This window comes from Chrysemys picta, chromosome 5 (genome assembly GCF_011386835.1).
Source record: "Chrysemys picta bellii isolate R12L10 chromosome 5, ASM1138683v2, whole genome shotgun sequence".
NCBI classification, from domain to species: Eukaryota; Metazoa; Chordata; order Testudines; family Emydidae; genus Chrysemys; species Chrysemys picta.
Genome location: NC_088795.1, coordinates 130,510,312 through 130,524,266, shown reverse-complemented (window position 1 = coordinate 130,524,266; position 13,955 = coordinate 130,510,312). Strand labels below are relative to the sequence as shown.

At 45.1% G+C, this 13,955-nt stretch overlaps 1 gene segment (V, D, J or C); it reads left to right on the top strand.

Annotated features, from left to right (window-relative positions):
- The window catches only part of LOC101950827 (Ig kappa chain V-III region MOPC 63-like), a 403,290-nt gene that overhangs the window by 217,293 nt on the left and 172,042 nt on the right, over positions 1-13,955 (top strand).

The following is a 13,955-nucleotide window of genomic DNA, read 5'->3' as shown; positions in this document are numbered from 1 at the left end:
GGGGAGTGGGAACCCGGCCATCAGCACCTCCATTCCCGCCTGCTCTGCATAGCAAGCAGGAGGCTCCGGGGAGCAGCTCCAAGGCAGAGGGCAGGAGCAGCACGGCAGTGGGAGGAGGGACACCTGAAGTGCGTCGCACTTGATAGCTTGCTGGGCAGCCGCCTGGCCGTGCAGCTTAGAGGGACTTAGGTCAGGACTCACCTACAGAGCCGCACCTGACCAAACAACTGTGACCTCCCATGATTCCACACTCCAATTGGGAAATTGTGATGACTCAGACTATAAAATCCCTGTCAGTGTCTCCAGGATACACAATCATTATCATCTGCAAGGACAGTTCAAACCTTACCAGAAGCAGCAGAATGAAAAAACTTTTTCACCTGGCCCCATTGCAGTATGAACAAGCTCCTAAATTCCTATCTATTATGCTTCCACATTGCAATCTGGGGTCCCAGCCCCGGTCAGTGGCACTGGATCTGGAAGCAATTTCACTCACAGTCCTGATCTTTAATGTGGGCAGAAGAAACCCATTCAAAAATTTGCAAATGCTGTAAATTGAACCATGAACATTCCTCAGAGAGCTACAGTAATGGATGAATTTTTACATGTCATTGCAGAGAAATAACAGGGGAAATAATGTTATCAGCAACTGGGTACAAGGTTTTAGATTGAAAGATCCTTCTTAAATGTAACATCAGCATCCCTTCCAGGCTACATGGTGTAACGCACATGCAATCATTTATGACAGAATATTGTTTTCTGTGATTGATCACACCCCTGTGTTAACTCAGATTATATATGTAATTTCAGACACCGGGGGCAGATTGGATCAGTATCTCCAGGAAGCAGAGTCACTATTGACTGCAAGGCCGGAGCAGGCATTGCAGTGCTCTAGCTTGCGACCACCAGAAATCTGGGCAAAATCCTAAACTTCAAATGTATCATGCTTGCTATTTTGTCACGGAGATTCCCACCCGTTTCAGTGCAATAGATCAGATTTCACATTCACAATCAAATGAAGATGATGGAGATTATTATTGTCAGTAGGTTATGATATCTCCTGCATAATGACATACACAATACAAAACCCTTGTGTATCCATTCCTACCCAAGACCAACCATACCCCGGTTTATGCTGGATTATACCGTAGTGCAGGAAACTCTCAAACAACAGGCTGCAGATGCACAAAGCACCTATAGAAGTGCCTAATCTGCACAGAGTACAGGGGCTGTACAGTCCAAACAACAGGTGGCATTGCCAGGATGAGCATGTGTGTGTAGCATAGTCAGAAACTGTGTTGATTCTCTCTCTCTCTCTCTCTCTCTCATCGACTCCCTAGCAAAATTTAAAATGACCCAACCGCAGAAGGAATCCCAAAGGATGCCAGCAGTAGCAGAACCACATGTTCCAGGCAGGTCTCCGACACCATTTATAATCTCGTTGTCGTCAGTGAGAGTTGCAAAGATCAGGGGCTCTGTGTGGTCCTGCACCAGGGCACAGAGAAGGGATGTTTCCTGAGTGGCTACTATGCATATTTAACCTCCTTTAAACAAGAAGCTGAACTTCCACAGAACTGACACCAGATGGCCACATTCAACTACCTTTCCAGTATCGCCCATTGGCCATTCCACGCTTTTCAAAATTAGACCAAATATTTTAGCTGTTAAAATATGGACTGAGGAATCTACCTTTAAATCTCTGGGAATTGTTACCCCAGAATTTGACATTCCTGTGTGGTACCCCAGAATTTGACAGTACTGCAGTCAGCAATTTTCTATGTTCACCCACGGCTAGCTGAAAACCAAACATCCCATAGCTAGGAAAATCTTGGGCTCTGAGAGGCAAGGCCAAATAACAGCATGTTTGCAGTTTTTGCTACCCGAATGGGAGGATGAGCTAAGAAGTGAATGTTCCATGAAAATAGAAGGAATGTTTGGACAGCGACCTTGGTCTTAGGGGCCTCTAACATGTATGTTTTATTATGATGTCTAGAAATGTTTTGATAAGAGATAATGAGTAGTTTTGCTGAAAGTAGGAGAATTGGTGACCCACTAGGAGTCACAATAGGTTATGGGCTTTGTTTGAAGTTAGCTATAAAAGATCAGGCAAAAGAATTTGCTTGGGAGCAGTCCCAGCAGCTAGACGGAAGACGGGGCCCTCTGAAGCCTGGTCACTGATCCCTCACAACCATTTCTTAACTCTAGGGAAATGCTCTAACCCTACTGCGACAGCATATGTGTGTGTGTGTGTGTGTGTGTATGTGTGTGTGTGTTTGAGATCTAATAAAAAAGTAGTTTTAGATGTAAGCACTCCTGCTTGTGCCAATTGTTTATCAGATGGATGAGCTGTGTTCCCATTGATTTTTTCCTGACACTGCCTGGAGAGAAACAGTTGTTGCCACTGCTTCGGGTTCTGAGAAACTCCAGGTAACAGAATGATAATCATGGTCTATTTATACAATGCGACATAGAACACAGGAAATGACAGGGCTCACAAACTATTTAATGGGATATCAACCTGTTCCTGTACACTACAGCTACCTTTGGGATCTTAATGGCAGAATAGTCAGGAAACTAAGGTCCCCACAACCCTGTGCATCACAATAAGTTCTTTAAGGTTATCACTAATAAACTCAGAAGGGAGTAGTAGGTAAGGGAGAGGTTAGCCCCAACATAGATCCCCTAATGCAGGGAGATCACATCGATATCTTTTTGAGGAGATTCCTAGTAGAAAAATGATTCTATGGTCATTAAGTGAAAATGAGCAGTAAGGTAATACTGACAGGCTGAGAACATTTATTCCCATTCCACCCTGACAAATGCCATTTCAACACAAAGTGAGGGACAGTGACTGTAACCTAATATGCGGTTGTTTAGCACCTAACAAAATAGGGTCCTGCTCCAAATATGGACATCTGGGCACTACCTTTACTATCATCAGAACTGCCTCATTGGAACACAAATCGGAGGGGCTGCCCCAGGGGCTGTCGCATTGACCTTGCCTGTTTCCTCCTTAGTCCTTTTTACTTCCCTTTCTCTGCACATTTTTAGGTCAGCTGGGAATTTTCATCTCTGAACTAAATTTGCATATTTCACATGCAACTGACACTGCCCTGCAGCTCTGAGCGGTTATAAATGTTCCGTGTCACTCATTACCGTTGGTTGATCAGCATCGGGCCACTCAGACGTAGCAAGATGATCTCCCAGGCTCAGCTCATCTGGCTGCTAGTGCTCTGGATCCAGGGTAAGAATCAACTGAAGTGCGCGCTGGATGATTTAAACTACAGTGATCTATGGAAAAATTTATGAGATGTAGAATGTATAAACATTCCTCAGTTAGCGACAGTAACTTCTGAAATGCTTGTCTCCTTCTAAGTGCAACTAAGAGAAAAAACAGGTTTCAGAAAAACACGAAATTAGAAGCAACGAGGAATGAAAGAACCAGCTCAAACAACGTTAGCATCGTTTTCAGAAAATTTGCTATTATTAGCATGTAAAAAGGCAAATGTGAATATTTATAGAAAAAATATTGTGTATTTTAAAATGTATGTATGTATTATACATACATACACACACATATACACACATACACACCCACTAGACAGAGTGACACTATATAGAAAGGCTGTACATGTATATGTTAACTGACATTCTTTGTGTTAACTCAGACTCCAGTGGGGACATTGTGATGACTCAGACTCCCGAATCCCTGGCAGTGTCTCCTGGAGACACAGTCACTATCCGCTGCAAAGCCAGTTCAAGCCTCACCGGTGGTAGCAATCACTACTTAGCCTGGTACCAACAGAAATCAGGACAAGCTCCGAAGCTCCTTATCTATGGTGCTTCTACCCTGCAATCTGGGGTCCCAGCCCGGTTCAGCAGCAGTGGATCTGGCACCGATTACACACTCACAATCAACAAAGTTGAAGCTGAAGATGCTGCAGTTTATTATTGTCAACAGACCTATGGTACCCCTCGCACAGCGATACAGACCAATACAAAAACCTTACCACGCTGTCTCTTTCAGTATAACAGCTGCTTCCTATACATAGTGTAGCTGCTACACTAGATTACAGACAGAATTTTGATCAGTCTTTCAACACCAGGCAACACTCCCCTACTCCTACAACTGACCTTTCTATAATACAGTTGTGTCTTTCCCAACACCAGTGCTGACACTTTGCTGAGCAGTAGCATATTTCCTACACTTGCAGCTCAGCTTCTCAGTACAGGAGAAATCAGTGCTGAGGTTACAAAGCATAACTTGTTTTATTTACAGCAACACCTGTCCTGAAACAGAGGCGATTACACACTGCATGCAAGCAAACCCCTCTTTTAGGAATCTTATCCCAGCATCAATGCTCATATCCCAAGAACCAAATCTGCTTCAACAATTTAATCAGAGAGCAAGACAGACAGCACACTCTCCTGCTACTTATACAACTCCCTTTCCTCGGACCCCTGCATAGCCAAAATTAACAACCACACGGTATGTCTCCCCAAAACACTTACTCGCACACTCTGAAAAACTTGGAAAACTGTGTAACAGCGCCATCTGGTGTCACATATCTAGCAAGGTATACTGCCCTGCAAAAAAGGTGCCACTAGACACATTTCTTTCAGTAAAGAAATCTTTTTGCTGCAGCAGCAGCTGAATCGGAAATGTTTTTTCCTGCATAAATGATTTTACTCCACAATTCACCAAAATAACTTGTACTTGCTGCCCCCTCTGAGCATTTCAGGATTAAAACAGACACAGCCCTTCCTAGCGCTTCATTGGCAGTGCTGCTTTTTGGAGCGGTTGAACCAAACTCCCGAACTCCAGAGCTAGCAGAGCCTAGAAGGGGCATCAAGTTCATCTTCCCGAATGAAGGAACAGCTCCTGCTACTCTCTAGTGACCCACTCTGGTGGACACGTGAAATAACAGAGTCAGGAGCTATTGGCTGTGTCCAGTCTTCCTCTGACAGAGGGACGGTTGCAGAAACATGGGGCCTTTGGGGGAACAATTGGGCAGTTGTCAGGTTCACAAGTGGGCTCAGATGGGAAAAAGCACAAAACATATTTCCTCCTTTTTCTGAGGGCAGTTGATTTTTTTAGGGCTGGGGGCAGAGGTTGGGGTTTGAGGATGTATTTGGTTTTACCCCAAATCATATTGACTGTTACAGGTGCTGGTTGCTTGACTGGGGTTTCCTTCCATTGAACTCTCGAACGCTCCATGAATGACAATGACTTCTGACATGGACTTCTGAAAATCTTGGTCTTATTTTACTATAGGACAAATTAAAAGTATAATTAGCCTTTAAAGGAAAATGAAAAAAGAGTCAGAACTCCAGTCTATCAAGACCTGAATATTCTTCAGAGTTGCACCAATTTCTGATTACCTTTGTCTCATTTCAAATTGCAAAGAGAGAAAGAACATTTTAAGATGTAAAGGCCTGATCCAAAACCCGGGGAAGTCAGTGGTGCCCAGATCCACCAAGGGACTATTGTGAGATTCTCACTCTCTCTCTGGCTCAAATAATATGTAATTATTCCATTACAGTGGAACAACTTCAACAAGAGAGTAAGAGAGACCCACATCGAAACATCCCATAGCCCCGTGGTTAGGGCGCCCACCTGAGATGCAGCAGATCCCTGTTCAAATCCCTTCTCTTTGTCAGGCAGACAGGGGACTTGAACAGGGGTGGGGAACCACAACCGAAGCGAGTTCCCAAAGGACTGACAAGCTCCAAAGCTTTTTATCCACAGGGCTTCCACACGTACATCCCAGGCCGGGTCAGTGGCCATCGGGTCTGGCACTAACTTCACTCTCGCAATCAGTCGTGTTGAAACTGATGATTCTGGAAATTATTAGTGTTGGCACCAGCTCAGAAGTGATACAGAGCAGTACAAAAACCTCCCTGCTTTCTTCAGTTTCTGTTCCTCACTGTAACATCTGCTTCCCTTACAGTGTGACAGAACCAATGCAACTGTTGTCCTTTCGTAGGAAATGGGGTCTGTCAGACTTTGGGCTTTTCATCCAATGGTCCTGTTCTCTCCCATCATTTTTCAGCTGTCACTATGGAATATGGGAGAGACTAGAACCGATGGGGACAGACACTTTACCCTTAGGGACAGACCTCAGATAGTGTAAATCAGTCTATCTTCAATGAAGTTAAATGAACTAGGCTAGCTACTTTACACCAGTGGAGGATCAATCCCTTATAGTCACTGCTACTAAACGGTGCTGCACTTCAAAGCTGGATGTTACAGTGCAAGTCTAGCAGCTTCTTAACGAGCTTGCAAAGTGCAGACAGTATAGATCTCAGCTCTGCAAATGAATGAGCCATCCAGTAAATAAAAGTCCAAACCAGCAAGCACTATTATAATAAAATCAAAGCTGACCTTTGACAAAGGTACCTATTTCACTATATTAACCTGTTGAAATGATGATATTAACATGTTGGAATGGAGGTCATTCACATAGACACTTGTCTGGTTAGCAAGTGTCTAAGAGAATTCCATCATATCCTTATGTATCTTTATACGTATGAGCATTAGGCCAAAATCTCTGCAAGCCTACATCCACTGAAGTCAATGCAATCACGGCATCTGAGAACGTGGCCCATTATATTCAATGTATTATTTCAAACCCTTCAACTAATACTGCAGAACATCGTCATGGCCACTAGATGGCAACACTTACCCATGCTGTTCTGCAGCATCTGAAATTTCAGCTAAGTCGTTTATAACTAAAATCGATCCAGACATTCAGAAGGAATGCAGATAAATCAGTTGTACTGCCCACACCCTCATCAGCTCTGCTCTTCATTATTCTCACCCCCTTCTCCCATCGATCCCAACATCCACCATCCCCCTGCTGCAAGGGGCATGACAGGTAGAGAGAGGTGTAATTTAACCTCCTTCCTTTGCTGTCACTGAAAATGTCTGGTGCTAATAGGAACCTGGACAAGCTTCTACTCTCCTTAGTTCTTATTCTGCCTCCTGTCCCTTGGCAATCCCGGACCAGTTCAGTTTTAGTGAGTCTGACCCTGACGACACTCCCACAATCTGTAGACTCAAACAGATGATGTGGGAGTTCATTACTGTCAGCATTACCATGGTCTGGTCTTCTGTCATTCCTTTAAAACTTCTCAACTCACAAACTGCAAATCTCAATTCTCGGTTTCTGTTGAATGGAAAATATTCCACATTAGTCTAATGTTAACCTCAGCTCAGCCTCCCAACGTCTCTGTTAACTGTCAACTGTGAGAAGAGTTAGGCCTGGTCCACACTAACCCCCCACTTCGAACTAAGATACGCAACTTCAGCTACGTGAATAACATAGCTGAAGTCGAAGTACCTTAGTTCGAACTTACCGCGGGTCCATACGCGGCAGGCAGGCTCCCCCGTCGACTCCGTGTACTCCTCTCGCGGAGCAGGAGTACCGGCGTCGACGGCGAGCACTTCCGGGATCAATTTATCGCGTCTAGACAAGACACAATAAATTGATCCCAGAAGATCGATTGCTTACCGCCGGACCCGGAGGTAAGTATAGACGTACCCTTAGATTAATAGCAAAAAAACCTGGATACCCAACACACACTCAGGTTGTGTCTACAGGCCATTTCATTTTTTATTTTTTTTCTTATAAGGCACATTCTGCTTCTTGTGGGTCAATCAACAACCCATTCATAATTTCCCAGCCCAGAGCTTTGCCAAAGCTTCTGGGTTTCCGTAAGTGGAACAGGTCGTGCGTAGTCAGTATGGGAGCTAGAAAACTAGGCTTCCCCTTTACATCCACAATAACAGAGTGCCTGTCTCTACTCTACTCGGTCACATGACAACACTATTCTCTTGCCAGCCTGCTCCCTTCACTTGACACAATGGAAAAAAAATTAGAGAGAGAAGTAAAGTGCGTTCGGTAATGAACATTTTTGCTCTTAGCCAATTTAAATGAAAAAAAACAACCTAACAAACAAGGGCCAGATCCATCTCTGAGTTAAGCTGACATAAATTTGAAGTAAATCTATTGACTTTGGGTCCTAAGGACAGCATGAAACTCTACATTGACAGTCCATCAAATACGCCACAGACAGGATCCCATCATTTAGCTTTTCCTCCCTCTTAACCTGTACACACATGTAAAAGGGAAGAAACATGCAGTAGCTAGCAGTCATCGTGGCTGATGAGTTAGAGTGTCCCAGCACCTCTGGGACCCAGTAGGTCTGTGTAGCAAAACCCCATAGAACTGGTATGTGCTATGAAGTAGCATACGTAGTGCTTATCTACTCCTCTCTGTGCACAGATCTCAAAGTGCTGTACAGTACAGAGTCACTATTGTTACTGATGGGGAAGCTGAGACAGGGACGGGGAAGGCACTTGGACAAGCTCCTCCAGTAAGGCAGTGGGCATTGTCCATCCAACTTGAATACAGCAGAAAAGCCTTCAGTGAGATAATGCAGCCTGATAAAACATTAACGCTTCCACAGCTCCCCTGTGTTGCGGGGAAACAGCCTTGGAAGTCCCAGAAGACAGTGGCCAGGGGAAGCCTTGGAAGCCCAACGGGTCAGGGCTGAGAGACAAGAGCAGACTGCCCTAGAGCCAGCACAGAAGCATGGATTCCCCCACACACTGATGATCCCAACTGACTGTACATCCCCCAGGATGTGCCGAAATCTGGGGCTAGATGTGCTGCCTCTTCTACAATGGACCCCGGCAACTGAATGGATTGGGGAGAGTTCTAAAGGAGGATCCTTGCACCTTTCTTCAGAAAAATCTCTAGGTGTTTAATCCTGTTCAACTCACCATCCCTTAAAGCCCCTAATATCCCACTTCTCTGCCCAGGAATAATTATAACTACACGGGATGATTCACTGTGAAATTAAACATCCTTGTGAAGACCCCTCTGTGAATCTGCTGAAGGCCAAAGTTACCAATGGGGCCACGACACACGTATTGGAGACAGACATTGGAGATCCATATCCACACCGGAAGTTGATTTGAGGGTTATTTTCTTCAGAAAGAGAGCAACCAATCACAACAGTCACTTCCCACAGACAAGCTCTTCCATCGTTTGGAGCCGTTCGTATTCGGGATTTTGGTTCAGGCCCAACTCTAATCAAAACGCTGCAAATATAGGGCCAAGTTCTACCAATCTTAGATCTGAGCTACATTTAACACTTCTCACAGCACAGCTGTGCCAGTCTGGGTGTGATTTTTCACTGACATAGCTAGATTATTATAAAACCAAGTGTAAATGTAATTATGCAGGCATAGAACTGTTGTGGCTGGTATAGATTATGTCTCTTGGGGAACCAGTGTAAACTGTGCTGGCAGAAGCACTTTTAAGCTGGGAGAAGCTACATCCACACTAGGAGGATTTACCAATAGAGTTCAACAGGTATGGCTCTGCCAGCAAAACTTTTCTAATGTAGACAAGGCCAAACTCACTGTAAAGATGGGACTATGTTAATAAGAAATTAGATGATATGAGATGTTGTTATAGGACAAGAGATGTTAAGCTGAGTTGTATGATGCAGTATATTGTGGGACGAGGACCATAATGCTAGGTGCACAGTCACACAGTTTTGGACTCCTGGTCAGAAGCTCCATCCAGACAGCTCACTTGGATCTCTGTGGGGTGGTTGAATTGGAAGGGTCATTGGTTGGCTCCTTAGGACAGAAGGCGCAGGATCACAGACGGGGTTGGAGAGCTAGACTGTGCTAGGGAGGGAAGCATTGCTGGGGTCTTATTAGATCACACTTTCTTCTGACAATAGGATGCCGAGGGGTTACTGAAAACTCTTATGTTACTATAGTGCTTATTCTGGTTAAATAAAAGCTTAGTAGCTTTTCAAACCCAGAACTGGGAGGCCCTGAAGGGATCTACAGAGCTTTTGAAACACAGTTAGGGCTTTTAACCAGGATCGCCTGACGTTCACAGGCAAGTGTCCTGAGAGGAAGATCAGAGGGGTAAAAAGGGCTGCACTGGTGACCCAGCGACACCGGTGTTGAACAAGGTGTGTGTCCTGGAAGTGGAAGATCATGACATACATTGAGTAGTACTTCACCCCACAAGCAGTCGCACTGATATCAATAGAAGGGATAGCAAAGTCAGATACTACTCAAAACAAGCTTCTCAGGTTCTGGCTCAAAGTTACCAATGATACAGACAGACACACACTGGGTATTAAAGCCATGTTGATAACAAGGCCATAGCCAAGTCCATGTGTGCAACACTCAGTCCCATCAACAGGGGCTGCACTCGGAGCCTGAGGGCTATCCGAGGCCCTTTCTTTGCACTGGGGCACAGGGAATGGATCTTTACACAGAGTGGCTGCTTTGCATGCTTCCACCCACACGACGGTTCCTTGCAATGCAGGGCACAGATAAAAGTGTTATTTGCTAGACTTGCTACCTTAGATTCTCACAGTCTGTCAGACTAGAGGGGCCAAAATGATTTCACAGACTCATCTCATCTGTCTCCTAGTGCTCTGGATTCAGGGTAAGACAATCAAGGGAGATATTTGATTAAGATGATAATCTCTCACCAATGTTGCTCACACGCAGATATATTTCAAGTGGACACACGCAATGTAACTAGGTGCCTTAAATGAAAATTAGACACTACATAATTGTAGTTTAATTTTTATAATAGTATTTCATTTGGCTTTTCTTATCATGTTTTTTCTCTCATCCAGATGCCAGTGGGCAGATCGTGCTGACTCAGACTCCAGAATCCCTGGCAGTGTTTCCAGGAGACAGAGTCACCATCAACTGCAAAGCCAGTTCCAGTGCTAGTAGCTGGATGTCCTGGTACCAACAGAAATCAGGACAAGCTCCTAAGATCCTTATCCACAGCGCTTCCACCCGTCCCTCTGGGGTCCCAGACCGGTTCAGCGGCAGCGGGTCTGGCACTGACTTCACTTTCACAATCAGCCGAGTTGAATCTGATGATGCTGGAGATTATTATTGTCTACAGACTAATAGCTGGCCTCTCACGGTGATACAGAGCAATACAAAAACCTCCCTGCTTTCTTCAGTTTCTGTTCCTCTTTGTTACAGCTGATGCCTATACAAAGTCAAAGCATCTCTCCAACTGCTGCTGCCTCAAAGTGATGGAGTGTCCATGAATTTCAGACACCTCCCCGTATAGTCTATTTCTTCCTTCCATTTCTACAGCTCCCTCACTGCAGTAGCGCAGAGACAGGGTGGTTCTTAATATACTCAGTGGCTTCCTTTTAACTACTGAGGAATATTAACTCTTATAGGCTGGATCCAATTTCCTACCAACATTACAAAACAAGAGCAATGTATCAACTGACAAATGGCAACCACCGTATAAAGCATCTGGAAATCACTTACGTAAGCAGAATGAGCAGAGTGACTGCCTCCCTCCCCATACAAGCCCCAAAGCAGGTGTCCCCCTTTCCACAATATGGTGCATTCATTTCCTTAAGGCTGGTCGCAGATGAGACAGAGAGAAGGATTGTCTAAACTACATTTCCTGAATCACTTCTCTATGGTCCAATAACCTACAGATTCTGGTCCTTATTTCAGACAATATCAAATAGGAGAGAAAGTGCCGAACCCAATTCAGTTTTTAGCTTGTAACCATTGCACTTTATCTGCTAGTCTCTTAGCCCAGGCAGCAGCACAGGGCCAGTATCATGCCGCGTGCCGCTGTTCTCTGCAGGGGTTTAGCTGTGGAGGCAGTTGCTCTGTGAAGACTACTGCAGCCTCCATTGCCCTGATGTATCCTCACCACCAGGGACAAAAGGGCTGGAGACTGTGGCTAACAGCAAAACATCACACGTCTCCTGCCCTTCCCCAGACAGCCCCCACACACTGACATACCTAGATTCCCTGCAGAGATGGTAATGTTTTATCATATGGCTTAACAGAAACACAGAACAAACAATGACAGTATTTGCTAAGGTCAGAGCACTGTACAGACAAATCCTCCCAATTGCACTATCATCCCATTTTACAGGAGTCGTCACTGAGGCAGAATGGTGCAGTGCCTTGACAAAGGCCACACAGTGAGTGGCAGTGGCAGAATTAGAACTCAGATCTCTGGCTTCCTAAGCTTCTGCTTTTGCTTTCATGTCACACTCCTTAACAATAACAGACCAAACTGCAGGGCAGAGCAAGGGTGTGATTTATAATCTGCCTCCCAAACAGTCATAAACATTTGCCAGCCTGGTAGCCAAAACGTATCCACTGCGGCCTTTGATAAGAAGGAGTTGGCGGATGAGATTGCAGAGCCATTAGCCATTATTTTTGAAAACTCATGGCGATCGGGGGAGGTCCCAGATGACTGGAAAAAGGCTAATGTAGTGCCCATCTTTAAAAAAGGGAAGGAGGAGGATCCGGGGAACTACAGGCCAGTCAGCCTCACCTCAGTCCCTGGAAAAATCATGGAGCAGGTCCTCAAGGAATCAATTATGAAACATTTAGAGGAGAGGAAAGTGATCAGGAACAGTCAGCATGGATTCACGAAGGGGAAGTCGTGCCTGACTAACCTAATTGCCTTCTATGATGAGATAACTGGCTCTGTGAATGAGGGGAAAGCAGTGGATGTGTTATTCCTTGACTTTAGCAAAGCTTTTGATACGGTCTCCCACAGTATTCTTGCCGCCAAGTTAAAGAAGTATGGGCTGGATGAATGGACTGTAAGGTGGATAGAAAGCTGGCTAGATCGTCGGGCTCAACGGGTAGTGATCAATGGCTCCATGTCTAGTTGGCAGCCGGTTTCAAGCGGAGTGCCCCAAGGGTCGGTCCTGGGGCCGGTTTTGTTTAATGTCTTTATTAATGATCTGGAGGATGGTGTGGACTGCACTCTCAGCAAGTTTGCAGATTACACTAAATTAGGAGGCGTGGTAGATACACTATAGGGTAGGGATCGGATACAGAGGGACCTAGACAAATTAGAGTATTGGGCCGAAAAAAACCTGATGAGGTTCAACAAGGACAAGTGCAGAGTCCTGCACTTAGGACGGAAGAATCCCATGCACTGCTACAGATTAGGGACCGAATGGCTAGGTAGCAGTTCTGCAGAAAAGGACCTAGGGGTCACAGTGGACGAGAAGCTGGATATGAGTCAAGAGTGTGCTCTTGTTGCCAAGAAGGCTAACGGCATTTTGGGCTGTATAAGTAGGGGCATTGCCAGCAGATCGAGGAACGTGATCGTTCCCCTTTATTCGACATTGGTGAGGCCTCATCTGGAATACTGTGTCCAGTTTTGGTCCCCACACTACAAGAAGGATGTGGAAAAATTGGAAAGAGTCCAGCGGAGGGCAACAAAAATGATTAGGGGTCTGGAGCACATGACTTATGAGGAGAGGCTGAGGGAACTGGGATTGTTTAGTCTCCAGAAGAGAAGAATGAGGGGGGATTTGATAACAGCCTTCAACTACCTGAAGGGGGGTTCCAAAGAGGATGGAGCTCGGCTGTTCTCAGTGGTGGCAGATGACAGAACAAGGAGCAATGGTCTCAAGTTGCAGTGGGGGAGGTCCAGGTTGGATATCAGGAAAAACTATTTCACTAGGAGGGTGGTGAAACACTGGAATGCGTTACCTACGGAGGTGGTGGAGTCTCCTTCCTTGGAGGTTTTTAAGGCCCGGCTTGACAAAGCCCTGGCTGGGATGATTTAGCTGGGAATTGGTCCTGCTTTGAGCAGGGGGTTGGACTAGATGACCTCTTGAGGTCCCTTCCAACTCTGATATTCTATGATTCTATAAGAATGAAAAACCCCTTAATGTTACTTTTACTTTAATGCCATAAAAATCACTCTTGCCAGGAGAGTGGTATTTTGAGGGGTGTTGCAAACACTTACTCAGGCTGACATGCTGCAGTCATTACGTGAGCAACAACATTACCAGTGAAGTCAATGGGAATTTTTGCTCAGATACGGACCAGTGAGAGGCAGCTCTAGAGGAATGAGCCTAGAAAAGTCCAATATCAAAAGTTT